The 26,705-nt window shown below is 51.4% G+C and overlaps 1 protein-coding gene across 1 annotated transcript in view; it reads left to right on the top strand.

Annotated features, from left to right (window-relative positions):
• Positions 1-7,516: 7,516 nt before the first annotated feature.
• Col8a2 (collagen type VIII alpha 2 chain) overlaps positions 7,517-26,705 on the top strand; it is a 30,500-nt gene continuing 11,311 nt past the window's right edge. Inside the window, exons 1-2 of the mRNA XM_008832126.3 lie at positions 7,517-7,659; positions 17,882-17,926. The gene's annotated coding sequence lies outside the window, so the exon portion shown is untranslated. The remainder of the gene's footprint in view (positions 7,660-17,881; positions 17,927-26,705) is intronic.

The raw sequence follows: 26,705 nt of genomic DNA, 5'->3' as shown, positions 1-26,705 counted from the left end.
ACATTCCTGGGGGCAATTTACACTCTGGCAGGAGGAGAGGAAAGTTTCTACTGTGGGGAAGGGAGGGGGGATGCTGCAGCAGAGGGGTGGAGGTGTTGTAAGGAGCCTTGGAGGGAGCCAAGACACCGGGCAGAGCCCTCTTGCTTGTACCTGGCTCTCTTACCCAGCTTGGGTGGAGGCCTCCTCCAGGAAGCCTCTGATGGAACTTGAAGAGCCCCCTTACCACACAGCCTAGCCGAGATTAGCTCAGGGGATGCAGGGAAGCAGCTGATTTTTCCTGCTGGCTCTGGCTAGGACTATCAGCCATGAGGGCATTTCCAACTGAGCTAGGCCAGAGGAGGACTGGGAGGACAGTGCGCAGGGGCAGAAGAGCACATGTGAGTTTGGACACATGTGATCCATAGCAATAGCTAATGTTTATGGCAAAGTGGCTGCATGTCAGTGCTGGATAAGCAGTTCCCAGTGAGCATTACTACAGTCTAATGTTCCACATTGCAAATGAGGATACTGAGGGACACAGCCAGTGTATCAGAGAGTCAGGATTTGAACTCAGCTCATCAGGACTTGAACACTTAGCTCTGTTCAGTACATGTTGCATATGTTTTTGTGTTTCACAATGTGTGTTGCTTTATACTTTTTGTGGAGCTTGTCTGTGTGTGAATCTTCTTTTTTTGAGCCAGGGTCTCATGTCGTCCAGGATGGCCTCAAACTCACAACATACGTTGCTGAGGATGACTTTGAACTCTTGATCCTCCTACGCCATCTCCCAAGCACTGGGATTATAAGCATGTGCCACCACACTCAGTTTGAATGTTTTTATTTAATAAAAATGTAGTCTTGTGTCTGCAAGATGGCTCAGCAAGAAAAGGAACTTGCCGCCAAATCTGACAACCTAGGTTCAACCCCAGAACCCACATGGTGGAAGGAGAGAACCTATTCCTGCAAGCTGTCCTCTGACCTCCAATGTGCACTGTGATACACAATAAGTATAATAAAAATAAAGAACAGAGACTAAAGAGGTGGCTCAGTGGTTAAGCACACTTTTGGAGGAACCAGGTTCAGTTCCAAGCAACACCCATGTCAGGAGCCTGACAACAATTTGTAACTCCAGCTACAGGGGATCTGATATCCCTTTCTGGCCTCTGTGGGCACTGCATGCATGTGATACACATATATACACTCACCACACACACATACATATAAAGTAACGGGCTGGAGAGATGGCTCAGCAGTTAAGGGCACTGTCTGCTCTTACAAAGGACCTGGGCTCAGTTCCCAGCACCCATATGGCAGCTAACAACCATCCCAATTCTAGTTCCAGGGGATCTGGCGCCCTCTTCTGACCTTCACAGGCACTGAACAACATGGGTGCACTTACATACATGCAGGTAATACATTCATACACATAAAATAAAAATAACATTTTTTAATCTTTAAAAAAAATAGAAAAATGAGAACTTGACAATGGTGACAGGTGTCTTGGGCCCTGTCTATAATCCCAGGATTTGGGATATGGAGGCAGGGGGATCATGGGTTCAAGGTCATTTCTGCCTACCTAGTGAGTTTGAGGCCAGCCTGGGCTATATGAGACTCTATTTCAGACAAACAAACCTCGAAAACAAAAAAGTAGACCTGTGCTAGGGGCTGGGAATGTGTAGATGACATTGATCCCTTCCCATCTTCTGGAAACTTCTGCCCCTGGAGAAATAGCTGAAAGCCAGTCTGGATGGAACAAAAGAATATATACAGAGTTCTTGGCATATGCTGAATATAATTAACATGGCTGTTACAGGAGAGCTGTCTTACAAAGTCACTCTAGGGATGTGTCAGTGGGTTGAGGGAAGGGAAGTCTTGTGAGGTTGGCATATTTATGTAGCCCATCCTTGTATCCTCAAGCATCTAGGCACAACTTCTCAGCACAAAGTATGTGCTCCATTCATTGACTGGGTGTTGGCTGAATGTATGTGGTAGAAAGGGGCTTATGGAAAGAAGAGTATGTAGTCAGGTCCACAGGACCAGCTACATAATTTGGGGGACTCAGTACAAAATTAAAATGTGGAAACAGGGAGATGGCACAATAGGTAGGTCCTCACACTTGCATGGCAAGTTTGCACCTCCAGGACCCACATAAAGTCAGACGTGGTGGTGCAAACCTGTAATTCCAGGGCTCCTTCGGTGAGATGGGAAGCGGAGATGGGAGAGTCCCTGAGCGATTCCAGGCCAGCTAGCCTGGTGAAGGCAGAGGCAATCAACGAGAGGCCCTGTCTCAAACAAAGTGAACGGAGAAGACGGACATCGGAGGTTGTCCTCTGACTTCCAGTCACATGCACACCCAAACTCATACACTAACATGTACACATACATCACATACACACACACACACACACACACACATGCACACACAAAGAAAGAATGTAGAACCCTTTGTTCAGAAATTGTTATGAATTTCAGGATGCCCATGTGAGTGGGGAAGTGGGAAACTCTGGGCAACTCCCATAAAGAAGTCAACAGCTCTGGCCTCCACCGGTCTGTAGAACAGCATCACTCCAGGCCCTCCCACTAGAACATTGTCCACTTGTTAGGGAGCATCTAGAGCCTGCCCCAGGGAGAATGAAGAGAGGAAGGGTTGCTCAGTGTGGGCAAGCCAGGAGAAAGCAGAGGGAGGGACCCGGTGGCCAGCAGACCTCTCCCCCAGAAAGTCCCTTCAGAGCCAGGCCCATGCCTGAGAGCCGCCCACTGCCTTCTATCCCCCACGAGTTCAACCCCCTCCACCCACCCAGCCACAGGGTGGTCTGGGCACATGTGGTCACATTTAGATGTTGATTGAAGCAAAATTGTTATAAGATTAGAATAGTTAAGGTAGCTTTAATTTCCATTGCCTTACTGGGATTTTTGAAGACAGAGCTAAGAGGTCCCCTGGTGGGGAAGTGGTGGGAATGGTGGGGGCTGCAGAAGGGGGTCTCCATGCCTCTGGCTGTAGAGGAGCAGCTCCAGGAAACCAAAATGGAGGAAAGGAGAGTACCAGACAGAGGGAAGGACTTCCTGGAATCTCAGGATCAAGGAGTCCAGTCTTCCAGCAAATGTGGGAGTCAGGGGTGGGCCCTGTTGGAGCAGGGATTTACCAGCAGCGCACCCCCTCCCCAGACTATTTGCATGTCCGGGCCACACATCTGTGCAAACATCCCTCCCCTCAGCTTGCCAGACAGAAGGGTGGCAAAGGGAGGGTCTCATCCGGGTCCTCCATCAACTCCAACTGAGAGTATAGAATTGGGGGGAGGTTCTTATTGGTAGAATGACAGAAATTTTGAAGGAGTAGGAGAACCACAGCAATGGAAATACAGAATACTAACACAAATTGTTATTAAATGCTGGTGATAATGATTCCTGACATTTACCGTTACTCAGTGCCTCATTATTTTTGAGCCATACTATGCATTGGATTTATATTAAAGCCTTTATTATACCCCTCTTCCCCCCCGTTTAAAAAGCACTCGTTTCTCACAGTTCTGAATGCTGAAGTCTGAGACAGAGTGCCAGAATGGTCAAGTTCTTGGTGAAGGCCTTCTAGGAGAACAGGCTGACTTTTTATGTCCTTAGGTGGTGCATACAGCATGCTGTTCCTCTGAAGAGACACTCTAACACAGTGCTAAGGGGGAAGACACTTGGGGAGCCAGCTTCCTTCTCAGCTGAGTGACCACAGGTGAGTTAGTAAACCCCTCTGAGCTTCAGTTTTCCCATGCAAAGCAGAGGCAATGACAATACTAAGCTCATAGGTTTTGTTAAAAATTAATTAATATAGGTAAAGTGCTCATATGAGCCTGGCAGAGGTAGGAACCCTGACTGTTAGCTGTCATTAGAGACTGTCTCCATAGCTATCCTCCTTTAATAGAGGAGGAATTTGAGGTTTTGAGAAATGAGGTCACTTACCCACAATCACAGAGAGGCAGCACTGGGCTCCAAACCCAGCCTGCTTGACTCCTCAGTCGACTCCCTGAATCAAGAGGCCAGTGCCAGCCCTGGTGCTGCCAGGGGCTGCAAGAGGAAGGTTCTATGCCTTGTCTGGTTCAGTTTAACCACCCATCCCATTTGACAGTTCTACTCAGACCTAGAAGAGTCTTTGAATCCTTACTCTCCAGCCTACAAATATCATTATTTTTTTACAAAATATTTTGTTATTTTTATTTTATGTGTGTGAGTGTATTGCCTGCATGTAGGTAAGTGCACCTGTGTCGTGCAATGCCCTTGGAGGTCAGGAGAAGCTATCACATCCCCTGGGACTGGAGTTATGGACAGTTGTTAGCTGCCATGTGGGTGCTAGGATTCGAGCCTGGGTCCTCTGCAAGAACAACCAGTGTTCTTAACCGCTGAGCCATCTCTCCATCCCCTCTCCCATTTCTTTTATTTAAAAACATTATTAGTGTGGTATTGGCTTTGTGGCACCTGCCCATGACTCCAGTTCCAGGGGAATCTGACACCCTCTTTTGACCTCTGTGGGCATTGCATGACATGGATGCACTTACATACATGCAGGCACTACACTCATACACATAAAAAATAATAAATATTTAAAAAACTCTGTGTGGGGGGATGGTCATGCCTGTTCTTGTGTGCATGTGCATGCCATGGTGTGCATGTGGACAACTTTTCAGGAGTTGCTTTTCTCTTTCTACTGTGTTTTACTTTGTTTTGGAGACAGGGTCTCACTCCTGGCTGGCCTAGAACTTGCTATGTAGACCAGGCTGGCCTCAGGCTCATAGAGATTCACTTGTCTCTGCCTCTGGAGTGTTGGTGGCATGTCACCATGCCAAGTTCCTTTCATCTTGTTTTGAGGCAAGGTCTCTTGTTTCTGCCATACCCTATACTCCAGGCTAGCCGACCCATGAGTTTCTAGGAGATTCTCCTGACTCTGCTTCCCATCTCACAGTAGGAGTGCTGAGATTACAGATGCATGCCACCACATTTAGCTTTTTTTCTTTTAATGTGGGCTCCAGGGATCAAATTCAGGTTGTCAAGCTTGCGTGACAAGCACTTTTACCCATTGAGCCATCTTGCCAGCCCCAGCCTCTGGTTCTCGTAGCTAAAGAAATTAAAGTCCGGAGAGGGCCATAGACAGGTGACCAGAGGTAAAGCTGACCCATGGATGTCCTGGTGCCACCAGAGGGGGACAGAGGTGGAACATAGGGAGGCAGGGGTACAGGTGAGCTGGGCAGCCTGGCTAGGAGTTTGGCCTGGCCTAGCTGAGGTGAGCCTTGGGATAGTCCATGGCCTCTGACTCTTAAGACATTCATTTCCTGTCTTGAGGTTTATTGAGCAAATGGCTGGTGGACAGGGAGACCATGGCCATGAAGTCAGAACAAGGCTGTCTTGGACTCTTTTGGGGCCAGGGCTGCAGGGCCTGGGTAGCTGAGTCTCATCTGGGAGGGGGAGGTGCTTTACAATTAGTGAGCACTAGGAGTCACAGGACCCAGCAAGAGGATGGGGCCCAAGTTTGTCATTCCCAAGCTAGTTGCAGAGCACTGGGCAAGGAAGGAGGAGGGAGACCTCAAGGAACAGTGAGCAGGAGGGCCTTGGGAGAGGTGGAAGGGTAAGTCTCCGAATTGGGATCTGTGCACAGGGACAGCTGAGTTTGTACTTGAGTGGGAGTATGTGATGAAGCCCACTTAAGCCTCTTTCCCAGCCTGTGAATTTCCCCATTTTACTCACACAGCTGAGTGCTCAATGTCGATTTATAACCGTGAACCTCACAGTAGCCTATGAGAGACTTTTAGATGAGGAAACTGAGGTATAAGATTGGCTCAAGAGCACATGACTGGAAAGTGGTGGCACTTGGATTTGAACCCAGGCAGTCTAATTCCATAGTGTCATTATTAGTCCTTGCTACTTAGCTCCTGTTCCATCCCAGAGTGTGCAGCCCCCATTTGATCCCCTTCTAGGGCATGGTTTTCACACTAGCTGTTGGGAGGGCCCCAGCTAGCCACCCCTGCTGGTATCCTCTTAGCCAAACTGCCATCCTGCCCTCTCTTCCCCCTTCCTCAAGCAAGGCCCCAGCCTGGTTTTGCTGTAGTTTCTTTGGGCTGGCTCAGACCAGGGAACAAGGCCCAAAGACCCCCTGGCAGTCCCCCAATATGATGGTCGGGATGGAGTAAGACCAGGCTTTGGGGTAGGTGGGGGTAAGAGGCCCCACTGAGGAGTAGTGGGGCTGTTGTGTACCTTGGCAGGGAGAAAGCAAAGTAGGAGGCCCTTGGAAGGCAGACAGCAGGAGAGGGACAGGGTGAGTGACAGCCCTGGGCTGTCCTTGCTCCTTTTCTGGTCTGTACACTGCTTAGATCCTTCCAGCTTAGAGCAGACATTGGGGACTCTCACGCCAATCACTCTCCCCTCCTCAGTCCATCTAACCTTCCACACTGCACTCCCTGTTTCCACCTCTTTTCCTGGGGTGCCTCTTTAGCCTCTAAGGCCTGGGTACCAACCCTGTCCTCCACCTCAACCACCTGCCCATAGCTACCCCTGCTAAAGGACACTATAGTATAAGACTTGGTCCTGTGGGCCTCCTTAGCGTTCTAGAAAAATGTTGCCTTTATCTTTGGACATGCTGTTCCCTGACTCCTCCACCTCAGCCACATCTCAGTGCAGACCCCTCTTTGTCTGCCCTTAACTGGTTGGTGGATACAGTGGACCCTCTTTGTGTTCTGGCCCATTTGCTCCCCCCAGCTCCTCTGTACCCCATGGCAACAGAACATGAAGGATGTTTCATCCCACATCTCTAACCCAGAGGCTCAGAGGTCTCTTTTTCCTTCTGGAAGTCCCGCTGACTCCCACTACCCTCCTCCTGGACTCACTCCCAGGCTACTAACCAGAAATCTAGCCACTTCTTTCAGAGATCTGCCTCCTCTGCCTCTCACCAGTGCACCACCACGCCCAGCCTGTGGCCACTGTTTTTGATAGCTCTTTCTTTCTTAGACCCCTCACCCCAACATCCAAATCCTGCCTATTCACTGCCTCAGCTCGTGTCATGCTTAATCCTCCCTCCAAACTCCATGTCCAGCTCGTTGGGCCATGCCAGGACTAGTGCTGTGGTCCTGCCTCTTAACTGCTGCACAGAGCAGCCAACAAGCACTTTCAAAGCACAAATCTGATCACTCGGGTTTTCCCAGGCTCCCCATTTCTCCGAAGGCAAGGCGAAGTCTAACCAACTTGAGCAAGGCCTTTGCGGGCTTTCCCCGACTGCACCGCTCAGCTCCCTCAAACGCCACTGGGTCCATCACGACCGCCCCTCCCTCCCGTGAGTCCTGGCAGCCTAGGTCAATATCTGGGGGGAGTCGTGAGTGGACACCTCCCGCGGGCACCGCGCCCTGCCCTCCCGCCCTCTCTGCAGCGCCGTCTGTCCCAGGGGTCTGGGGGCTCCAGAGAGCGGAGGGGCGAGCCTGGCTCCCGCGGTGGGTGGGGCTCGCGCTCTTGGCCACGGCAGTGGAAAGAGCAGGGCGGAGGCCCCGCCCCGCCGCGCCCCTCCCGCCGCCCGCCCACTCGGCCCCGGCGCCCGACGGCGGGCAGAGCGGCGCGGAGCCCCGGCGGCGCGGACCCAGACCACTTCCCAGCCCGAGCCCGCGCCGCCCCGGCCGCTCTCGAGAGCCGGAGTACCGTCCGGAGACTGCCCTGCAGGTGAGGCGACGCGCGGCGCGGGCTGGGAACCCCCCAGGGCAGGACGAGGACGGGCTTCCCCGGACCCGACGGGGGCGCAGGCGCCTCGGAACCGCTGCTGGGCGGCGTGAGGATGGTGGGGAGGACTAGCGGGTCCTGCACCCTGTATCCGCTTCTGACTCCGGGAGACATCCTTTCTCTCCTACACTGGACAGTGCCAGGTGGAAACCCGGAGGATGAGGCTCAGGTTGTGTCACTACACTTCACCTGTAAAATGGGAATAGGGAAACTTCCTCCGCAGGGGCAGAGGAGGGAGGAGGAAGTGAGCGGCCCTGGAACTCCCTCAACTTCCACTCCGCCCTCTTTCCCCATCTTTCTGCTGTTTCTGAGTCGAAGGCAACTTCCCAGTGGGTTTTTCTGCCTCTATCCCAAAGTCCGTGCTGGTTACTGGCAGCCCCTACCTGACACCAGAGACAGGTTCTGAGAAATGTCCCTGGTGGAGGCTCTGTACCTCCTCCCCCCATCTCCAGGGACACGTGTGGGGACCAGGGATTGTGCCTGGCCAAGAGTGGCTGGGGTACCAGGTCCTTGGAACAGCTTTCTGGTGCCTCCACCACATGGAGATACTAGGAGGATCTCAGGTGGGGAACAGTCAGCCAGAGGGGCTGGGAAGGGCAGAGTCCTCTGAGTTTGGTTAGGGTGTGTGTGTGTACATGTATTTGCCTGAGACACCCATGTACGGGAAAACATGCTAGGTTCTTGACATAGAAATGCCCCTGACCTCTTGCAGGGTGCTCTAGCAGTTCAGAGATCTTGCACCTGCCTGCCATGGTGAAGGAGCTTCCCAGAAGCTTGGGAAGAGGGGGTGCTGTGGGGCAGGGATATTGGAGGATGTGCAGTTGCGATTCCTCTCTGGAGACAGCTAAGAGAGCTGATCTTCATTATCTTGAGTGGAGGGCCCCCCCCCCCCAAGGGAGGAGCTGGGGAGCACAAGTCAAGACATAGATGCAGGGCTGGCTTCCTTCTGACCTGGTGAACATAGACAGACTTGGGACACACAATCCCGTAAAAGCATGTGGTCAAACCACAGGTATGCACAGTCACACACAGCCACACTCCCTTTCACTGAGACTCACACACAATCACACACTGAATAAAACACTTATTAGAGACACACGAGCACATTCCCATCACAAATGCTAAAACAATGACACGCATGTGTGCACACACAGACACAGTGGGGGCCTGCAGGGCTCAGCCAGCCAGACATACTTCCACAGGACTCAGCCTGCATACACTGCACACACACCCATTCACACCCCACACGCTCACCAGCGTGTCTCTCTCTCTCTCTCTCTCTCTCTCTCTCTCTCTCTCTCTCTCTCTCTGCCTTTCTCTCTGGTTTCACTTTGTCTACCTCAGTGAACATGAGTGTTTCCACTCTGGCCCAGAGGAAGGGCAAGAAAAAAATGGAAGGGAATGTGTCTGTTAGCAAGAGGGAGGGGAAGGATACCAAACACGGCTGTCAGACTAAGTCCCCAAACCCCACTGCTTCCCCTGCTCTGGGCCCCAGCCAGACCAAAGGATGTGAGTCCAACTTCCCTGCCCTGCTGGCCCCCAGCTCACTCCAAACCCCAGTGGCAGCACGGGCCTCTTTGTGGGGAAGTGGAGCCTTCAGATGAGCTGGTCCCAAGGCACTTACAGAGTTGCAGTGGAGGAAGCAGAGGCACAGCGGTCTCTCATATGGGGTGCAGCTGTGGTCTCAAGGTGCCTGCTGAGGTATACAGGGAGAGGAAACAACATGGAAGCCAGAAGGCAGGGCTGTATGTGTGTCAGGATGGGGGTAGGGGAATCAGGGATGGTAGCACTGAAGAGGGAGGTGACTCTGTTAGGCTTTCAAAGGTGAGAGTTTTGTGTGCTGCAGGAGGGAGAAGGGTGAGTGGGAGCAGGGCTGACACAAAATGCAGCAGTGGGGGAAGCTGGGAAGCCGATCTAATGCAACAGGGAAAACGGGTACCATGCTACTTTGAGGTCAGGTTTCCAAGGTCTTTGTCTAGAGACAGGGTGTGAGCTTCTGGGTGGTGCAAGCTGGGAGCAACTGGCTGCTTTGTGCCAAAGACAAAGGGGAAATCATCTTCCAGACAGGGAGACCTGGGAGGAGGCTGAGCAGTTTGAGGAGGGAGGTGAAGGGGACTAAAGTAGATGGTTGCCATGGGGTTAAGAGGGAGAGGTTGATGGAGATGTACTCATCTGATGGTGGGGTCAAGAGATGGAAGGCTGGGAGCCTTGTACCGAGAGCACCTGACCTAACCCCAGAGGAGACAGGTACATAGAAGACCTAAGTTTGGCTTCTATGGTGTCATAAACCATAATGGCTGGGGCTTGGGGTTACATGTGGCCATGAGTTGGGGGTAGTATCTGAGAGGCCCTGAGTGTGCACAGAAGCCTGGGTGGGTCTACAAGGCCAGAAAATGTACATATGTTCCCAGACATCAGCCAGAGAAGCCATGCTATCAGGGAAAGTCCAGATCTCTCTGCTGTGTGGTCATTTCTAGAGCAGGTAGGATGTAGACAGCAGATCTTGGGTGAAGGCAGCATATGTAGTTGAAGAGCTTTCCTGGCACTACTCAGCTCTGTGCCTCAGTTTCTCTATTAACAAAACTGGATCTTTTTTCTCAAAGGGAGGTGAGGAGTGGTCCCAGGTCACTCTTATGATAAGGGCAGCTCCTAGAACTTTCTGGTCAGTTTTTTTCTGCATCACACCTCTCTGATTGGATCCTGGAGCATAGGCAGGACTGTCCTTGCCTCTATCCAGATTCTTGGGAAGATTTTTTTTTAATTGAAAAATTTTTTGAGCCAGGTCTCTCTGTAGCCTCAGCTGTCCTGGAACTCACTATGTAGACCAGGCTGGCATATGACTCCCAAGTGCTGGGATTAAAGGCATGCACCACCATGCCTGGCTCGATTGGGAAGTTTTGAATGGGAGACTAACTGTCCCCATGCAGCTGGGAGAGATGGAATTCCTATTCTTGGATAGCAGAAAGGCCTGTGAGGGGATTGGGCAGGGGGAGGGCCTGGTGAGTGCCTCATGGAGAGTGCCAGGCCATCGCATAGATGGGATTAGAGGATCAGGAAAGATCACTTGAGGTCACACAGCAGCCAGAGGCAGAGCAAGGGCTAGGACCCTGGACTCAGGCCCTACTCCCCCAGAGGCTGCCTGATCTGGCATGGAGGAAACCTGCCACCCCTCCTGACACTCTAATGTCAATTCTTTCTGTACCGTTGAGGGAGAATAACAAGAAGAGTTTATTGAGCATTTATTGTGCATCAGGCCCTGTATTTACATTACCTCTAATCCTGTACTGCAAGGAGGGATTGGTGGCCCATCTAACAGAGGGGTAAGGGGAGGCTCTGCTAGGTAAGTATCCAGTCTATTTGCTAAGTGCAGGACCTGGATTCACATGCAGCTCTGTGTAGACACCTGGCTCTTGTCCTTCTCACTGACCTCTTGGCTTTCCAGGGTTCAGCTTCAAGGAATGGAGTGGAGAACTGACTGTTGAGCATCCTCAGCATGCCCAGGGCATCTCTGTAACACAAGATGTTTTGTTGGAGGGAGAGGATGAGCAACAGGCACCTGAAAGTCAAGCCCATGGGGACAGTTCAGAACAGAGAGGGCTGGGCAGCTATTTCCTAGTATCTGAGATTTTGGTAGACTGGTGAGGGACACCAGCGTCTTTGAGCTAGGAGTCTGAGCCCAGGATCCTGACCTCACCTGTCAGTTTTGACTCTGGCTCCTGAGCCACTTCAGTGATGGTTTCCCTGAGTTGGGTCAGTGATACTGGTCTGGCTCTCCCTGTAGCCTGTGGGGAGGGGAAAGAAGACTGTAGGGGTGGAAGACCATTTCTCCTCTACAGGCCTTCAGGAGCTGACCTCTCCTCTCCTCCCTTCCCTTCCCCTTCCTTCCTTTCCTTTCTCTTTTCTGAATCTCCCTATGTAGCTCAGGCTGGCCCAAAACTGTGTAGTTTAGGCTGATCACAAATTCACCATGCCTCAGCTTCCTGAGAGCTGGACTTACAGATGTGAGCTACCATGTCCAGCTGAGGTGAATTTTTGGGCATCCACCTCTTCCAGTGTCCCAGTCTTGAGACGTGGAAGTTCTCCCTTCTGTCTAGCTTCCTTCTCTCCCACTGTGCTGGCTGCTGCAAAGCTTGTGTGGGCCCTCCAGGCCACACTCCCTGACAGGCGACCACGTTAGCTCATGGCAAACATTCTTTTCATAGTTCCTGGAGCACAGCAAATCCGATGCTTAGGCAGGAATGCAGAGCCCCCTCCTTCAGTGGCAGCAGGGACTGAGGTGGGGGTAGAACTCCTGGGGGTTAGGAAAACTGGGAGAGTGCTGAGGGGATGTGGCAGACCCCCCCCAACACTATATCTCAGCTGAGGTTGTGGATGGGGAGCTGTCTTCAACATCTTTAGATTCACCCAACTTGGCTCTAAGTTCTGGGACAGTCTTCTACCGGCTTGCTGATGAACTTGGCCAAGTGACTCCACTATATCTGTTTCTCATCTGTAAAATGGGGTTTAGAGTATCTCATGTTGTCATGGTGACAATATTTAGATTTATTAGTGAACATGTATTGAGTTTCTGTATGACACATTTGTTCTTTTTATGTGTATGAGTGCTATGCCTGCATGTATATAAGTGCACCCATGTCATGCAGTGCCCATGGAGGTCAGAGAGGGTGTGGATTCCCTAGAACTGAAGTTATGGACAGTTGTTAGCTGCCATGTGGATGCTGGTATTCAAACCCAGGTCTTCTGTAAGAGCAGGCAGTGCTCTTAACTGCTGAGCCATCTCTCCAGCCCCAACAATTCATTCAAAATTCAGTATACAAAGTAAGTGTAATCCTCACAAAAATCCTCTAGATGGTAGGAATTGTTCACGTGTCACTAATGTATGAGTTGAGGCAGTGGTCAGTGAGGTCATGAGAATGCATGCAGGGAACCTGTGAGATGGTTCCATGTGTTAAGGTGCTTCTGCCAAGCCTGGTGACCTGAGTTCCATCTCTGGGACCCACGTGGTAGAAGGAGAGAACTGACTCTCACAAATTGGTCTCTGACCTCCCATGGATGCCATGGTATGCATAATCCCCTCCTCTCAATAAATAAATGTTTTAAAAAATGTGTGCAGCACCGCCAGATTACGGTAGCACACACTTGTAATCCCAGCACTGGGGAGGCTGAGGCAGTAGGTTGTTTTGGGTTTGAGGTCAGTCTGGGTTACATAGCAAGTTCCTGCCCCAGAACAAACAAACAAACAAACAAGATGGCATCCCCACACTTAGGAAGTGGAGCTAGGAGGATCAGGAGTACAAGGTCATCCTTGGCTACATGGAGACCATGCCTAAAACAAAACAAAGCACATGCATGCACCATGCTCAGGAGTGTTTCCTTACCCATTAGTTTTTTTTTTTTCTTCTGTGTATAAGTGTATTGCCTATATGTATGTAAGTGAACCTGTGTTGTACAATGCCTGCAGGGGTCAGAAGAAGGCACTGGATCCCTTGGAACTGGAGTTACGGACAGTTGTTAACCAGGTGGGTCCTGGGATTCAAACCTGGGTCCTTGGCAAAAGCAGTCAGTGCTCTTAACCTCTAAGCCATCCCCAGCCCCAACCCATTAGTTTTAAGAATGAGACTTATTGGGCGTGGTGGCACATGCCTTTAATCCCAGCACTTGGGGAGGCAGGTGGATCTCTGAGTTTGAGGCCAGCCTGGTCTACATAATGAGTTCTAGGCCAGCTCCAAGGAGACCCTGTCTCAATAAGACCAGAAGGAAAAAAAAAAGAAAAGAAAAAGAATGAGACTCTTAGCCCAGATCTGCCCACAGGGAGGCATAGAAATGGACCACCTCTGGGAGGAGTTGATTTTTCACGTCAGTGCCTTTGTTTGGAAAGCTGTAGTGAGGAGCTGGTCGCATGTCAGGTCAGTCTGCTTGGAGGTGCTGCAGCTCTCAAAAGCTGCTCGGTGGGGATGTAGACTAGACTGTCTCTTCCACATGTGATATGGGATTTAACTGTGCAAAGAGGAGATGTCACAGGGAAGGCGTTCAAGAAGAGGATTAGTGCATTGAGAACAGAGTTGCATTGAAGTGGGCTCAGACAGGGCCCTGGCACACTGATCCACTCAGCTTCCTGCTTTGTGGGACTATGGGAGGGGGCTCCAAAGGCCTTCTACTTTGTGCCCAGCGTTGCCTGTCTATAGTGCCAAATGAGGTGAGGTGGAAGCATGGGTAGGGCAGAGGGATGTGGAATGCAGGACACAGGTCTGCTGGACACCCAAGTATAGGGGTTATGACCATTTGGGCTCTGGCCACACCTGCCTTCTTCAAGGTAGGACCTTGTAAAAAGGATGTGGCCTCTCTGGGCCCCCATCCTACTCCTCAGTGAAACAAGACAGTAGGTCCAGGAGGGTTAAAGTTATGCTGGGGGTGGAAAATGAGAAGAGAAATGGCTCAGAGGATAAAGGGGCTCTCCCCCAAGCCTGGCCACCTGAATTTGATCACAGGACCCACATAATGAAAGGAGAGAACCGACTCCCATATGTTCTCTGACTGCCACATGTGTGCTGTAGCATGCACACTCTGCATAATAATAAGTAAATGGAATAAAAAATTTTAAGAGGCTGGAGAGATGGCTCAGTGGTTAAGAGCACTGGCTGCTCTTACAGAGGACCCAGGTTTGATTCCCAGCACCCACATGGCAGCTAACAACCGTTGGTAGCTCCAGTTCCAGGGGATATAATGCCTTCTTCTGACATCTGTGGGCATTGCATGACATGGGTGCACTTATACAAATGCAGGCAATACACTCATACACATAAAATAAAAATAATAAATAATAAGGGGCTGGAGAGATGGCTCAGTGGTTAAGAGCACTGACTGCTCTTGCAGAGGATCTGGGTTCGAGTCCCAGCACCCACATGGCAGGTATGAACTGTCCTTAGCTTCAGTTCCAGGGGAATCTGAAGCCCTGTTTTGACCTCTGCGGCATTGCATGACATGGGTACACTCACATACATGCAGGCAATACACTCATATGCATAAAATAAAAATAATAAAATATTTTTAAAAATAATAAAATATTAAAAAATTTAAAGTTATGCAGAACACACCCAGTGCTCTTTTGGTGTACACTATGTATTTGGGATTTATTATTTATTTTGTGGTGCAGGACTGAACGCAGAGCCGTGTGCATTCTAGGTGTATATTTAAGATTTAAGAATGCTAAGCCAGCTTGGGTGGAGTGAGGAGGAGCCAGATTTGGGCTGGACCTAGGTCTCTGACCCTGATATTCAGGTCTTCCTCAGCTGATCCCAGGCAGCCTTCTCAAGTCAAGTCACCTGTACAGTTGGTCCAGGCCTGGGCCAGCAAGATGGCTCAGCAGGTAAAAGTGGAGGCAGCACAAATCTGATGACTTTGGTTCAATCCCTGGAATCCACGGTGGAAGGATACACACACACACACACACACACACACACACGCACGCACGCACGCACGTACACACACACACACACACACACACACACACGGGGAGGGAGAGATTTAAAAAGAGAGAGAGAGATTTAAAAAGAGAGAGGGAGAGATTTAAAAAGAGAGAACGAGCCTAGGCCTTGGTACCCACAGATCAGGTTAAATTCAGTCTTGAGGAGGGATAGATACCTTAGAAGTCTGGAATTCAGGCTTCAACCTGAATTTAACCCTGGGCCAATTACTGCACCCTGTCAGTCCCTTAGTTTCCCCCTCTGTAAAAAGGGTTGTTGTGAGGTCTAAATAAGATGACCCATGAGAATGCTCAGAACAGTGCTGGGCAGTGAATGTCAGCTATGGTTAATTAGTTAATTTAGTTATTTTATCTTGTGCTTTGAGTGGTTTTGTTGTTTTTTGCTTTTTGTGGCAAGATCTCATATAGCCCAGGCTGGCCTTGAATTTGATATGTAGGCTATGTAGCCAGGGATGACCTTGAATTTCTGATCCTCCAGCTTCTACCTCGAGTGCTGGGATTACAGCTGTGTGCTACTACATCTGGTTTATGCAGTGCTAGGGACTGAATTCAGGGCTTCTAGAATGCTAGATAAATGTTCTACCAACTACATCCCCAGCACCAGTTATTATGTGTGCTTGCTTGTGTGTATATATGTGTATGGTGCTGGGGATCCAACCCAAGCCTTAATGCATTTCCTTTGAGTTCCTTCCCCTTGGCCCTACTTTTTTTTTTTTTTTTTTTTTTTTTTGGTCTTTTTGAGACAGGGTCTCCCTGTAGCCCCAGCTGGCCTGGAACTCACTATGTAGACAAGGTGAGCCTTGAACTCACAGAGATCTACCTGCCTTTGTCTCCTCAGTGTTGGGACTAAAGGCGTGTGCTGCCACGCCCGGCTTACAATTTTGTTTTAATCCTCTGTCCCTTGTGTATGTTTAGGGCTTTGCCATACCATACCCTCAGTTCTGTTGTTCTCTTGGCCTGGGTGTCCTGTCCTTACCCCAGCCAGTTCAATTCCAAAGCCCAGATTCAGAGCAGATCAACATTCCTGTCTTCTGGAGGGGAGGGGCTGGCAGGGGAGTGGGCTGAACTGAGAGGTACAGATGGCTCACCCAGGCTCCAGTAGCCAGGTCAGGGGCTCAGAAAGTGTCCTTTGCAGGGGTTCTGGTGTTTAGAGTAGCCAGAGTATTCAGGGCTTGGTGAGGTGGAGCTGTAGGCTTTGGCATCAGGCTATTTGTGCAGCTAGAGAGGGCCAGAATGTCAGAGTTTCCATGGGAGCAGGCAGAGGCAAGCAAGCAGCTGGGGAGAGAGTGACGCAGCCTCAGCCCTTCCTGCCAGGTGGGCTGGCTGGGTGTCCCCTCTCTATCCACCCAGGAGTCCTATCTGGATCTGGACACTAGCCCCAACTCCTCTGTACATAGACAGCTTTGAGAGCTAGACTAGGGAATTGTGTGTGTGTGTGTGTGTGTGTGTGTGTGTGTGTGTGTGTGTGTGTATGAGAGAGAGAGAGAGAGAGAGAGGAGGGAGGGAGGGAGGGAGATGTTTTCATGTAGTCCAAGCTGGCCTTGAACTTAACTATGTGGCTGAGAATGACCTTGAACTCTTGTTTGTTTGACACAAGGTCTTCCTGTAAGCCCAGCTGGCCTAGAACTCACTGTGTAGACCATGTTGGCCTTGGTCTCACAGAGATCTGCCTGCCTCTGCCTCGTGAGTGCTGGGATTAAAGGCCTGTGTCACCATGCCCTGCTGAACTTGTTTTTTTCAATTTAAAAAATTTTTCTTGCCAGGTGTGATGGTGGATGTGTGGTAGGAATGCACTATCACTTTATATGGTCCTGGGGATCGAACCTAGCACCTTGTGCATGTTAGACAAACACTTTATCAACTGCATTATTTCCTGAGTCCTGGACTAGGGATAATTTTTGTTTGGTCTTTTTGAGACAGGGTCTCCCTGTAGCCCCAGCTGACCTGGAACTTACTATGTAGACCAAGCTGGCCTTGAACTCACAGAGATCTGCCTGCCTCTGCTTCCAGAGTTCTGGGATTAAAGGCCTGTGTCACCATGCCAGGCCGACTAGGGATTTTGACAGAACTTGGTACCATGTTTGGTTGTACTACTGGAGAGCTTGGCCACAACCGTCTTCCCACTCAACAACCTTCCATGGCTCCCCATTGATTTCTAGTGAAATCTAAGTGTGACTCCTAAGGCTCCTCTCCTGTTGCCCCACTCTTAGCTCCTGCTGGTCTTCTCCAACCCCACGCCACTTCTAGACCATCCCTGTATCTGCCAAGCAGCATCCTACAGGTTGAAATTCCCTTTACATCATCTGCCTTTCAGTTTTCTATTCAACTATCAGGATTCAGTTAAAATGTCTCTCCATGAAGAGGTGCACCCTGCTCTGTGCTTCAACAACCCAGAGATCTTAGCCAGCCCGATGCCCCCTAGCTCCTCCAGGGCAGGGATGAGATGCAAACATCAGGGCCAGCTTCCCTAGCAGGAAAGCATCTCCATACTAGCCCCACATACTAGCCCCCACCCCCACCCCCAGCCAGACCTTTGAGGAGACAGAACTCAGCCAGTACAGACCTGGCACAGCGAAGAGGTTTCTTCAGTGCCTGGTTTCAGGACTGTCACTGTCACTAAATGTGGATGGAATGAATGCTTCCTCCAGGCATCTTCTCAGTGCCCCTGTCTTTCCTCCCCAGGTCCTGCCCCAGCTGGGACCTTCCTGGCCACTCCCACAAAAAAAGGTAAGCTAGATCTGGGGCAGGGTTTTCTGATGCCCCGGATTGGTTATGGCTGTGTAACCTTGCTTTGTCCTGCAGCAGCCAGCGGAAGCTTCTCCCAAGCCCAGAGTGCCCTTGCCGGCTGCCTCTCTTTCAGGTGACCTCAGCTCCCTGTGGCCCAAGTCGGAAGCAGCTTTTTCTCATTTGTGAACTATCTCGCCCTGCTCCTTGGCACAGTGGTGTTTGCTTGGCCCAGCCTGAGCGCTGCGGCCTGGCCGCACTCCCGTCGGCTCCCTCCCTGCCCAGCCACGCCCCTCTTGTGGCCGCTGCCGCCACCGCGCAGGGAAGCCGTGAGGCCCAGGAATTTTGGCGACAGCGGGCGCGGGTGACACTCCGGAAAAGACTGCAAATGGCAACCAGAAGGCGAAGGCGATGGCCTGGAGGCCTGCCTGCCGTGCCTGGGGACCCTCCAGTCTGGAGGCTTGGTCAGAGGTTCAAGGCCTCTGTTGGAGGCGGACACAGCGTGGCACCAGCTGAGGCCAGAGCCTCTGATGGGATGAGCCAGCTTCCTTGGCTGCCTGTCTAAGGGTGCACGGTGGCCATGGGTCATCTGCCTCGGCCTGGTCACTTTTGGGTCACCTGCCTCTGCTTGGCCATTTTTACCTCCCTGGATGGAGGCTTTGTTGCTGTGAGATGTCCTTCAGGAGATAACAGGTGTCTAGACTCCAGTTGGCAGAGGCCAGCAGCCTGGGATTAAATGCAGTCACCTGTAGGGAGGGAGGCTGAGTTTGGCCAGCCTTTTGTGGCCCAGGCTTGAGAAGGACTCAGGAAGAGCCATAGAGCCTCCCAAGGTACTGGGCCTCAGGTGGGAAGTGGCATGGTCAGAGCTGGCCCTGGAGCTCCAGCTCCAGGCTTTCTTTAATTGGTGTTGGTGGTGTTAATGAAGGCTGCAGTGGACATTCAGGAAAGAAGGGCTGGCCCACAGGTGGGATCTGAGAGCAGGAGGCAGGGTCCAAAAGCAGGAAGCAAGGACAGATGCTTAGAAGAGGAGGAGGCATCCACAGGGCCTTGAATGAGGAGTAGTTTGTCTTGAAGAGAGGGAAGAAAGGGGGATCCAGGCAGAGAGGGTCATGTAGGCAGCTATGAGAACATTTAGCTTGAGGGCACCCAGGGTCCCTGAGGTGGGAGCATGACTGCCAGGTCCACTCACAAGTTCAGGCTTTCATCTGCAGTCCCAGCCTCTCTAGTGCAATCAGATGGCTCCTCCTTTGTGTGTGTGTGTGTGTGTGTGTGTGTGTACGCGCGTGCCTTCTTACTGGGACATGTGCTCTGCTCTGCCCTCAGCTTGGATCACTCTGCCAGTCTGCACCTACTGAATCCTGATATCTCCCTCAAGCCTCCTTCCAATGCTGTTCCCTGTATATCAGGTGCAGGACATTAGGACTCCTGGGTAGAACCGTAGCCTTGTAGGGCAGACACGATCGGTAGAGGTGCAGTCCTGCCCTGCCACCCACCAGGCTAACTAGGACCCAGATTCTAGGTAGCTCTCAGGCTTTAGAGGAGCTATCACCCACACTTTTAAAATAGGGCATGGAGCCAGGCGTGCTGGCGCACACCTTTAATCCCAGCACTTGGGAGGCAGAGGCAGGCAGATCTCTGTGTGTTCAAGGCCAGCCTGGTCTACATAGTGAGTTCCAGGCCAACTGGGGCTACAGGGAGACCCTGTCTCAAAAAAAAAAAAAAAATAGGGCATGGAGTTGACAAAGATCTAGTAGACACACAGACCCTCCAAGTCTCTGCCAGTCCTTGTCTGGGGAGGAGGGCAAAGAGCTGAGCTTCATAAGCACCACACTGGCCTTGCAGAGTGGTTTGCCAAGTGACCAGCAAGCAGCTCAGGATGTGCAGAGCTGGACCTGGGTCAGGGGACCCCAGTCGGTTACAACGACTTGGGGGAGGATGGAAAGAGTCACAGATAGATATAAGTGGGTCATGGGAATGGTGACAGACACAGAGGTCTGAGTGGATGGAGATACAGATACTAAAGGCACACAGGTGATGACGTGGCAGATGAGACAGACGGGTCTGCACATGCCTATGTAGCTACTGTGTTGAGATGATCCTTAGCCACTTCTTCCCCCAAGCTCTTGGACCTAGAGTATGCTCCCTCATTGCAACCTGAGGGCTTGGCCAGGCACACCACTGACCATTCCACCCTCTCTGTATCTCCTCAGTCACATGAATGGCAGAATAACATGGAATTTATTCTGTGAGTACTAGGGAGCCACTTGAGAATCTGGAGCAGGGGAGAGCCATGGGCAGAGCTGTGGTAACAGGTGGTCCATACACAGGACCCGTCAGCATGGCTTCGGAGCTTGGAAGGATGCAGATGTTGCTCTACCTCACACTCACTGTCAGCATAGGGCTGGAACTTGTGTTTTAACATACCATCCAGATGACTCTAGTATTGGCTACAGTTTGAGAAGTGTTCTTGAAATCAATATAGGCTATGTGGAGGATGGTAGATGGTGTGGGGGTAGAGGCAGGGTGAGAGATTTCTGTAATTGTTCCATTGAGGATTTGGCAATGTTTTCTGCTAAAAAACACTGGTCATATGTAGTCCAGCCTGGTTTCTTTAACTCACTATGTAACCAAGGATGACCTTGAACTTGGGATCTTCCTGCTTCTTCCCTCCCAAATGCCAGGATTACAGGTGTTTGCCCAGCTTTATCCACATAGAGGGTGTTGAACCCAGGGCTTTGTGCATGCTAGACAAGCACTTTACCAACTAAGTGATATCCCCAGTCCTTGGCAGTATAAATTAAGCTTTATGGACTAGATGGGGTATGCCACCCTCTGGGTTGCATTTTGGGGGAATACAAGGTTTCTATCAGGCCAGAGATGGTGGAGAAGGAATAGAAATTAGAAGAATAGAGGGGACAAAGTCCATAGGACTGGATCTGTAGTTTGAGGGGGGAAGAAACAGGGATGTTATGTGTAGTTGTGTAGGGTGGGTTACTGCACAAGAGCCCCCAGGAAAAGCTGAGCTGGCTGGAAGGGAGGATAGTCTCTATGGCACCAAGGTGATAAAGGATTTGGAGACTATACCATCATGGAAGGAAGGAAGGGCCATAAGTGATGTTCAGATTTTTGTCCTGGGCAATTGGGGTTTCAGGCAGGGTAGGGTAGGAGTTGGAGGAGGAGCTGCCGAGTCAGCAGGAAATGACAGCTGTGGAATTCAGGGCTAAGGCTCAATGAGAGGTGGAAGTTGGAGACAGGTAAGCTAGTCTTTGGTGATATAACTGGAGCTGGGGAGCTGGTCCAGAGGCCATGAGACTGAGCTAGCTTGGGGTAAACCTGGCTCTGCAGGATGGCTAGAGGAAGATGTGGAAGGCAGGGAAGAGAGATAGACAAAGGAAAGAGGTGGGGGCGAGGTCTTTTCCAAAAACTTGTCTGGGAAGGGTTAGAGAGACCCCATGGTCAGGTAGGGCTAGGTCTGTGTGGCCTGTGGGGCAAGAGGCTGGAAGCCACACAGGGTCAGTGTCTACACTGAGACTCCCAAAGGAGGGGTCTGGCCCTGAGTGGGAGAACACCTTTCTTTGGGGACTCAGGGAAGGAGGAGGTATGGAAAAAGGCTTAGAGGCTGTGGTGGAGGCTGGGGGGCCTGGGCTACAGTTGGGGTTGGGGTCATGTCCTCTGCCCCCCTCCACCTATCCTTAACTTAGTTGTCCTCAGCAGGTTTTATAGCCTCTGGTCAGTTTTATCTCTGGAATGGCCAGGAAAAGTTCTAGAAGGACAGAAAAAAGACTTTCAGACTTTATTCCCCAAGACCTGAGGCTTTGGTAGGGAATCACCAGCACCTTTAGAGGGCTGGAGGAGAGATGCCACTTTGCAACGACTGGACTAAAGGGAGGACTTCCTGGCCCTGTGGGACAAGACAAGGCTGCACACCCGAAGGGGCTGGTGGCCCTTTTTAAAAAAAGAGGACACTGAGAGGTTAGGACACTTAATGTAAGTAGCTGTGCTGCAAGGCCAGGGGCAGCCTGGACCGAGGAAGGGCTGGGAAATGCGGCCCACTGGGCAGGTGAGGGAGTCTGGGCCTGACAGGGGAGAGAGGAAGAGACGGGAGTGGGGACCAGGCGGGCGGGCAGGGGCTTCGCGGCGGTGTCTCCACAACAGGAAGCGTCTCATAACATACCTGTGGTTTGGCTCCCGGCAGAGCCGCCGTCTGGGGTGGTGGGGCCTGGATTCTGCTCGGGTCGGGTTCCACCAACCCCATCCCTGGGGCCCGGGACCTGGGCTGGGGTCATCCCCGCAGTGCCGGGTTGTGGGTGGCGCCCTCCCTTGGGCTCCCGTCCGCATTTCTGATGGGATGGCTGGGAGGAGGGACAGGAGGGGAGCCAGTGGGGGGAGGGCAGGGCGTGTCTCCGGGACCCTTGGGACGGGACCCCTGGTAGGGGCTGGCTGCAAGGGGAGGAGTTGGTCAGCGCCTCATCCATCCCCTCTCGGTCCGGAAGACACTGGAGCACTCACTCCCAGCCAGTCTCCTCCGCTTCCCTGGGAGGAGGCCAGGCTGCCCCAAAATGCTGACTTGGACGAAATGCTGTTTTACGGCAATTTGTTGAAAAGGGGGGAAATCCCCTTAAGGACTTGCAGCTGTTCAAACACCGCGTCTGCTCCGTCGCCGCCACTGCTCAATCCCCTGAATCAGCGTCTCCCACCGACTAGGCTGCGCCAGCCCTGGCCTCTTTCTGTCCACACTTCCCAGAGAGGGTGATAGCTTGCCCATGGTCACACAGCCAGACCATCAGAGCTGGCTGGAGCCTCAGGACCCTCCTTTGAAACCCTGCCTGGCCAACAATCCTGCTGGGAGAACAAATAAATTGTCCCCGTCACATCTGTGTTCTGGAGTAAGATGTGCCCAGCAGAGACCAGAATCAGGTAGTCACAGGCCTCTGAGGAAAGGCTAGAGTGAGTTGTTACTGTGTACTTGATAATTGATTGACTGAGCCAGACTCTCCTATAGCCTAGGCTGACCTCAGACACATCAGATGACCTTGAACTTTTTGATTCTCCTGTCTTTGTTCACCTCCTGGTCCTTCAGCCTCAACCTCCTGAGTTGGTAGGATTACAGGTGTGTGCCACCACACTCAGTAATGCTTTGCCAGGGAGGGAAGCCAGGGTTTGTGTACACTAGGCAAGCACTCTACCAAAAGAACTACATTCCTGGCCTGTATGTATGCATGCATGCATGTATGTATGTATTTTTTATTTATTTATTGAGACAGGGTCTCATTCTGTAGCCCTGGCCTGTCTGGCCTCAAAAGGGCTTTGTAGACCAGGCTGGCCTTGAACTTGCAGTGGTCCTTCTGCCTCTGCTTCCTGATTTCAGCGATTACAGCTGTGTGCTTTCACACCCAGTATTGAGTGCTCTTTAAATCTGATAGTGAATTGAGTTGGTCACACATTTTGGAGGGTCACTGTGTGCCCGCCTGGCATTGTGCTGGGCATGGAACAGACCATATGGGGACAAGAAGAGCAGGAAAGCTAAGCCGAGACCTAAGAGTAGAGCCAGACCCCATGGGCAGAGACTGGGTGAGGCAGCTGATGGGCTGGGCGGCCCCAGCATGCCAGAACAAACCAGACTTACCCAGGTAGAGGAGCACCGAGGGGGCTTAGAGTGTGCAGAGGCCACAACACCCCAGGGGGCCTGGCACACAGGACTACACAGTGCCGCTTCCAGGGGCATTGCTTCATTCTGCAGCCTCTTAAATGGGCTCAGCACACTCTTCGCCCTACAGTGGGCTCTCTCCAGCCCTGGGCCCAGCTTGGCACATGCTAGCCTCGCTTCTAACAAGAGCTCAGTGATCCTCCTTCCAACCATAGGCGCTGAGGGCCAGAAGAAAGCCTTCCCTTGCAGTTTGCTGCTCTCCTGGCCAGCTCTGGCTCTCCCAGTGTTCTTCCTGGCTCTCATGGCAGGACATCGGAGTGTGAAGAGCTTCCGTTTGCACAGGCCTCTACTCCATTCCTGGCTGCCCTCAGCCTGTGCACACATCACTGTGCTGCTCTCAGCCTCAATCTCAACAGCAGATGGGGAACCCCAACAGCACCCTCTCCCTGGACGCTGTGGAAATGAGATCATCTTTGAGCACAAATTTCCAGGAAGTACCTAACATTGCATTTATGAGCTGCCATTATGCCTGTCCTGGGGTCCCTCCCTTTCTTTTTTTCTCTCTCTACACTAGTGGGATGGAAGTCCTGGGATGGGTAAGTGCTAGGAGTTGCAGGGAAGGGTCAAGGGTGCTTCTTGGAGGTTCCCATTACCAAGCAGAATTAAAGGTTGGGTGGCTCACTGGGGCCCTGCCCTAGCTAGCACTGGGGCTTTTCCTTTGGTATGCTGCCTGCCTGGGCACCCTTCTGATCATACCTTCCCTTAGCCCTTACCCCGACTCCCATCCTTGGGTAGGAAGCAGGTTGGGCCTCCAGGTCTGTCCTGGGTCTCCTTGTGATGACATTGTGACCTTGACCTTGGTCCAAAGCAGGCCAGAAGCCATTCCTGTGGTTCCCCCTGATTCCTACTGCACACTCAGCCCCCCTTTCTTCTTCCCCTGCTCACCCACTCCTTGCTTACCCTCCAGGCAGAACACTCTAGCTCTGAGCAGGCCCTCGAGCATCCCCCAGCTCAGGCAGCCTGTACAAGAGGGCTCTACCTGGGATTGGAGAGATGACACAGTGGTTAAGAGTACTGGCTGCTCTTGTGGAGGACCTGGGTTTGGTTCCCAGCACCCACATGGCAGCTAACAACTGTCCCTAACTCCAGTTCCAGGGGTTTGATACCCTCATCTGGCCTCTGCAGATACTGCATGCATGAGTGCACTTGCATGCATGAGTGTACTTACATACATGCAGGCAAAATACTCATGCGTGTAAAATAAAAAATAAATTTAAAAACTTTTTTTTTAAAGAGGGTTCTGCCTGGCCTGCTCAGGAGAGGTAGGGAGGGTGGTGGTTGGGGCTGGACTCCCTTGCTTGGATCTAGGTTCTGCCTGTGGCTTTGTTAATGAGAAACCCTTTCAACCCCTTTGCTCGTCTCTAAATCATGATCACACTTTCTCAATCTCCAGTGAGGGTTATATGTGAAATGTTAGCACAGTACCTGGCCTGATCCACCATCAGTGTCTAACAAGTGCCAGATCTGTACATCATAGTGTCACTGAGTCCTGGCATCAGTCACAGCAGATAGGGTAGGTAGTCTGTGCCCAGGGCAGCATGCTCTCAATGAAACCCCAGCTCCTGACCAATATTTTTTTTTTTGGTCTTTTTGAGACAGGGTCTTCCTGTAGTGGTGCTGGCCTGGAACTCAGAGAGATCCACCTGCCTCTGCCTCCCATGTGCTGGGATTAAAGGCATATACCACCACCCCCAACTCTGAGCAAGATTTTTTAGAGTCTGAGTAAGTTTGACTTCCCTTCCTCCCTTCCTTTATCCCTCCCTACCTCTTTCCTTCCCTTCTTATTCTGCTAGGGATGGAACCCAGGGCCTCACACATGCTAGGGAAGCACCCTAGTCCTAAGCTTCTGTTTCTGTAACATGAGGGTAACCACTGCATGAGCTCAATGGGCACCTTGAGAGAATTAGCTTGAGTCTGGCGCATAGGAGACCCACGGTGGCAGGTGTTATTGTCAGGCTGAGGCTCTGGGAAGGCAAGGAGCCCCCTGGTGAGTGGTAGAGCTGGGATTTGAACCTGAAGCTGGGTTGGTTGCTCCATGGACCTTCCCTGTAGCCCTGCATCCATTCCTGCCAAGCTCTGGGTGATTTTGATCAGGGAGGGATGGGTGCTGCAGCCCTAGCTCCATATCAGAGAGGGTTTTCTTCCCCAGACTCTGCTTATTGCCAGGAACAGGTGCAGAGAGGCCTGGGTTGGGAGCCAAGAGCAGGGATAAGAGGGAAGTGGGACTTTTCTTGGGTCTGAAAATGACAAATAGACCCTTATTCAAGTGATGAGTGTCTGCCCAGTGGCCAAGAAGTAGATAGTGAAGCCACTTAAAAAAAAAATAGCAGCTTTAAGCTGGTGGTGCCACGTGCCTTTAATCCTAGCACTCAGGAGGCAGAGGCAGATGGATCTCTGTGTTAACTCCAGTTTCAGGATATCCAACACCCTCTTCTGACCTCTGAGCATTGCACGACATGAGTGCACTTACACGTACATGCAGGTAATACACTCATACACATAAAATAAAAATTATAAATAGTTTTTTTAAAAAGATGTCCCTGTGAAAGTCCAGCCAGAGTTTAAACCTTTCAATGATTAAAAGAGCCAGATCAGGCGCTGGAGAGAGGGCTCAGCGGTTAAGAGCACTGCTCTTGCAGAGTACCTGGGTTCGATTCCCAGCACCCACATGGCGGCTACAAACCGTCCTTAACTCCAGTTTCAGGGGAATTTGAAACTCTCTTCTGACCTCCGCGGCATTGCACAACACAGTGCACTTACACGTACATGCAGGTAATACACTCATACACATAAAATAAAAATTATAAATAGTTTTTTTAAAAAGATGTCCCTGTGAAAGTCCAGCCAGAGTTTCTCTCCAGGACAGACCAGTCCTCCCCTGAACCTTTCCCTATTCACCAAAGCAATGTGGGGAACTTCACATGTGAGGGGACATCAAGAAAGATTCCACTAAGTCCCCAAACTGTACACACGTGAGGAATGTCACAAGATCTTTAGGAATCTTTGTCACATCTTAACCCACCTATGAAGACAAGAATCAGACCATTTGTACTGGGTGTCATGAAGGCGTCTCTG

The sequence above is a fragment of the Nannospalax galili genome, unplaced genomic scaffold, assembly GCF_000622305.1.
Source record: "Nannospalax galili isolate Female #2095 unplaced genomic scaffold, S.galili_v1.0 scaffold1055, whole genome shotgun sequence".
In the NCBI taxonomy this organism is placed as follows: Eukaryota; Metazoa; Chordata; class Mammalia; order Rodentia; family Spalacidae; genus Nannospalax; species Nannospalax galili.
The sequence above is the reverse complement of the archived record's forward strand: the minus strand, read 5'-3'. Positions and strand labels throughout refer to the sequence as shown.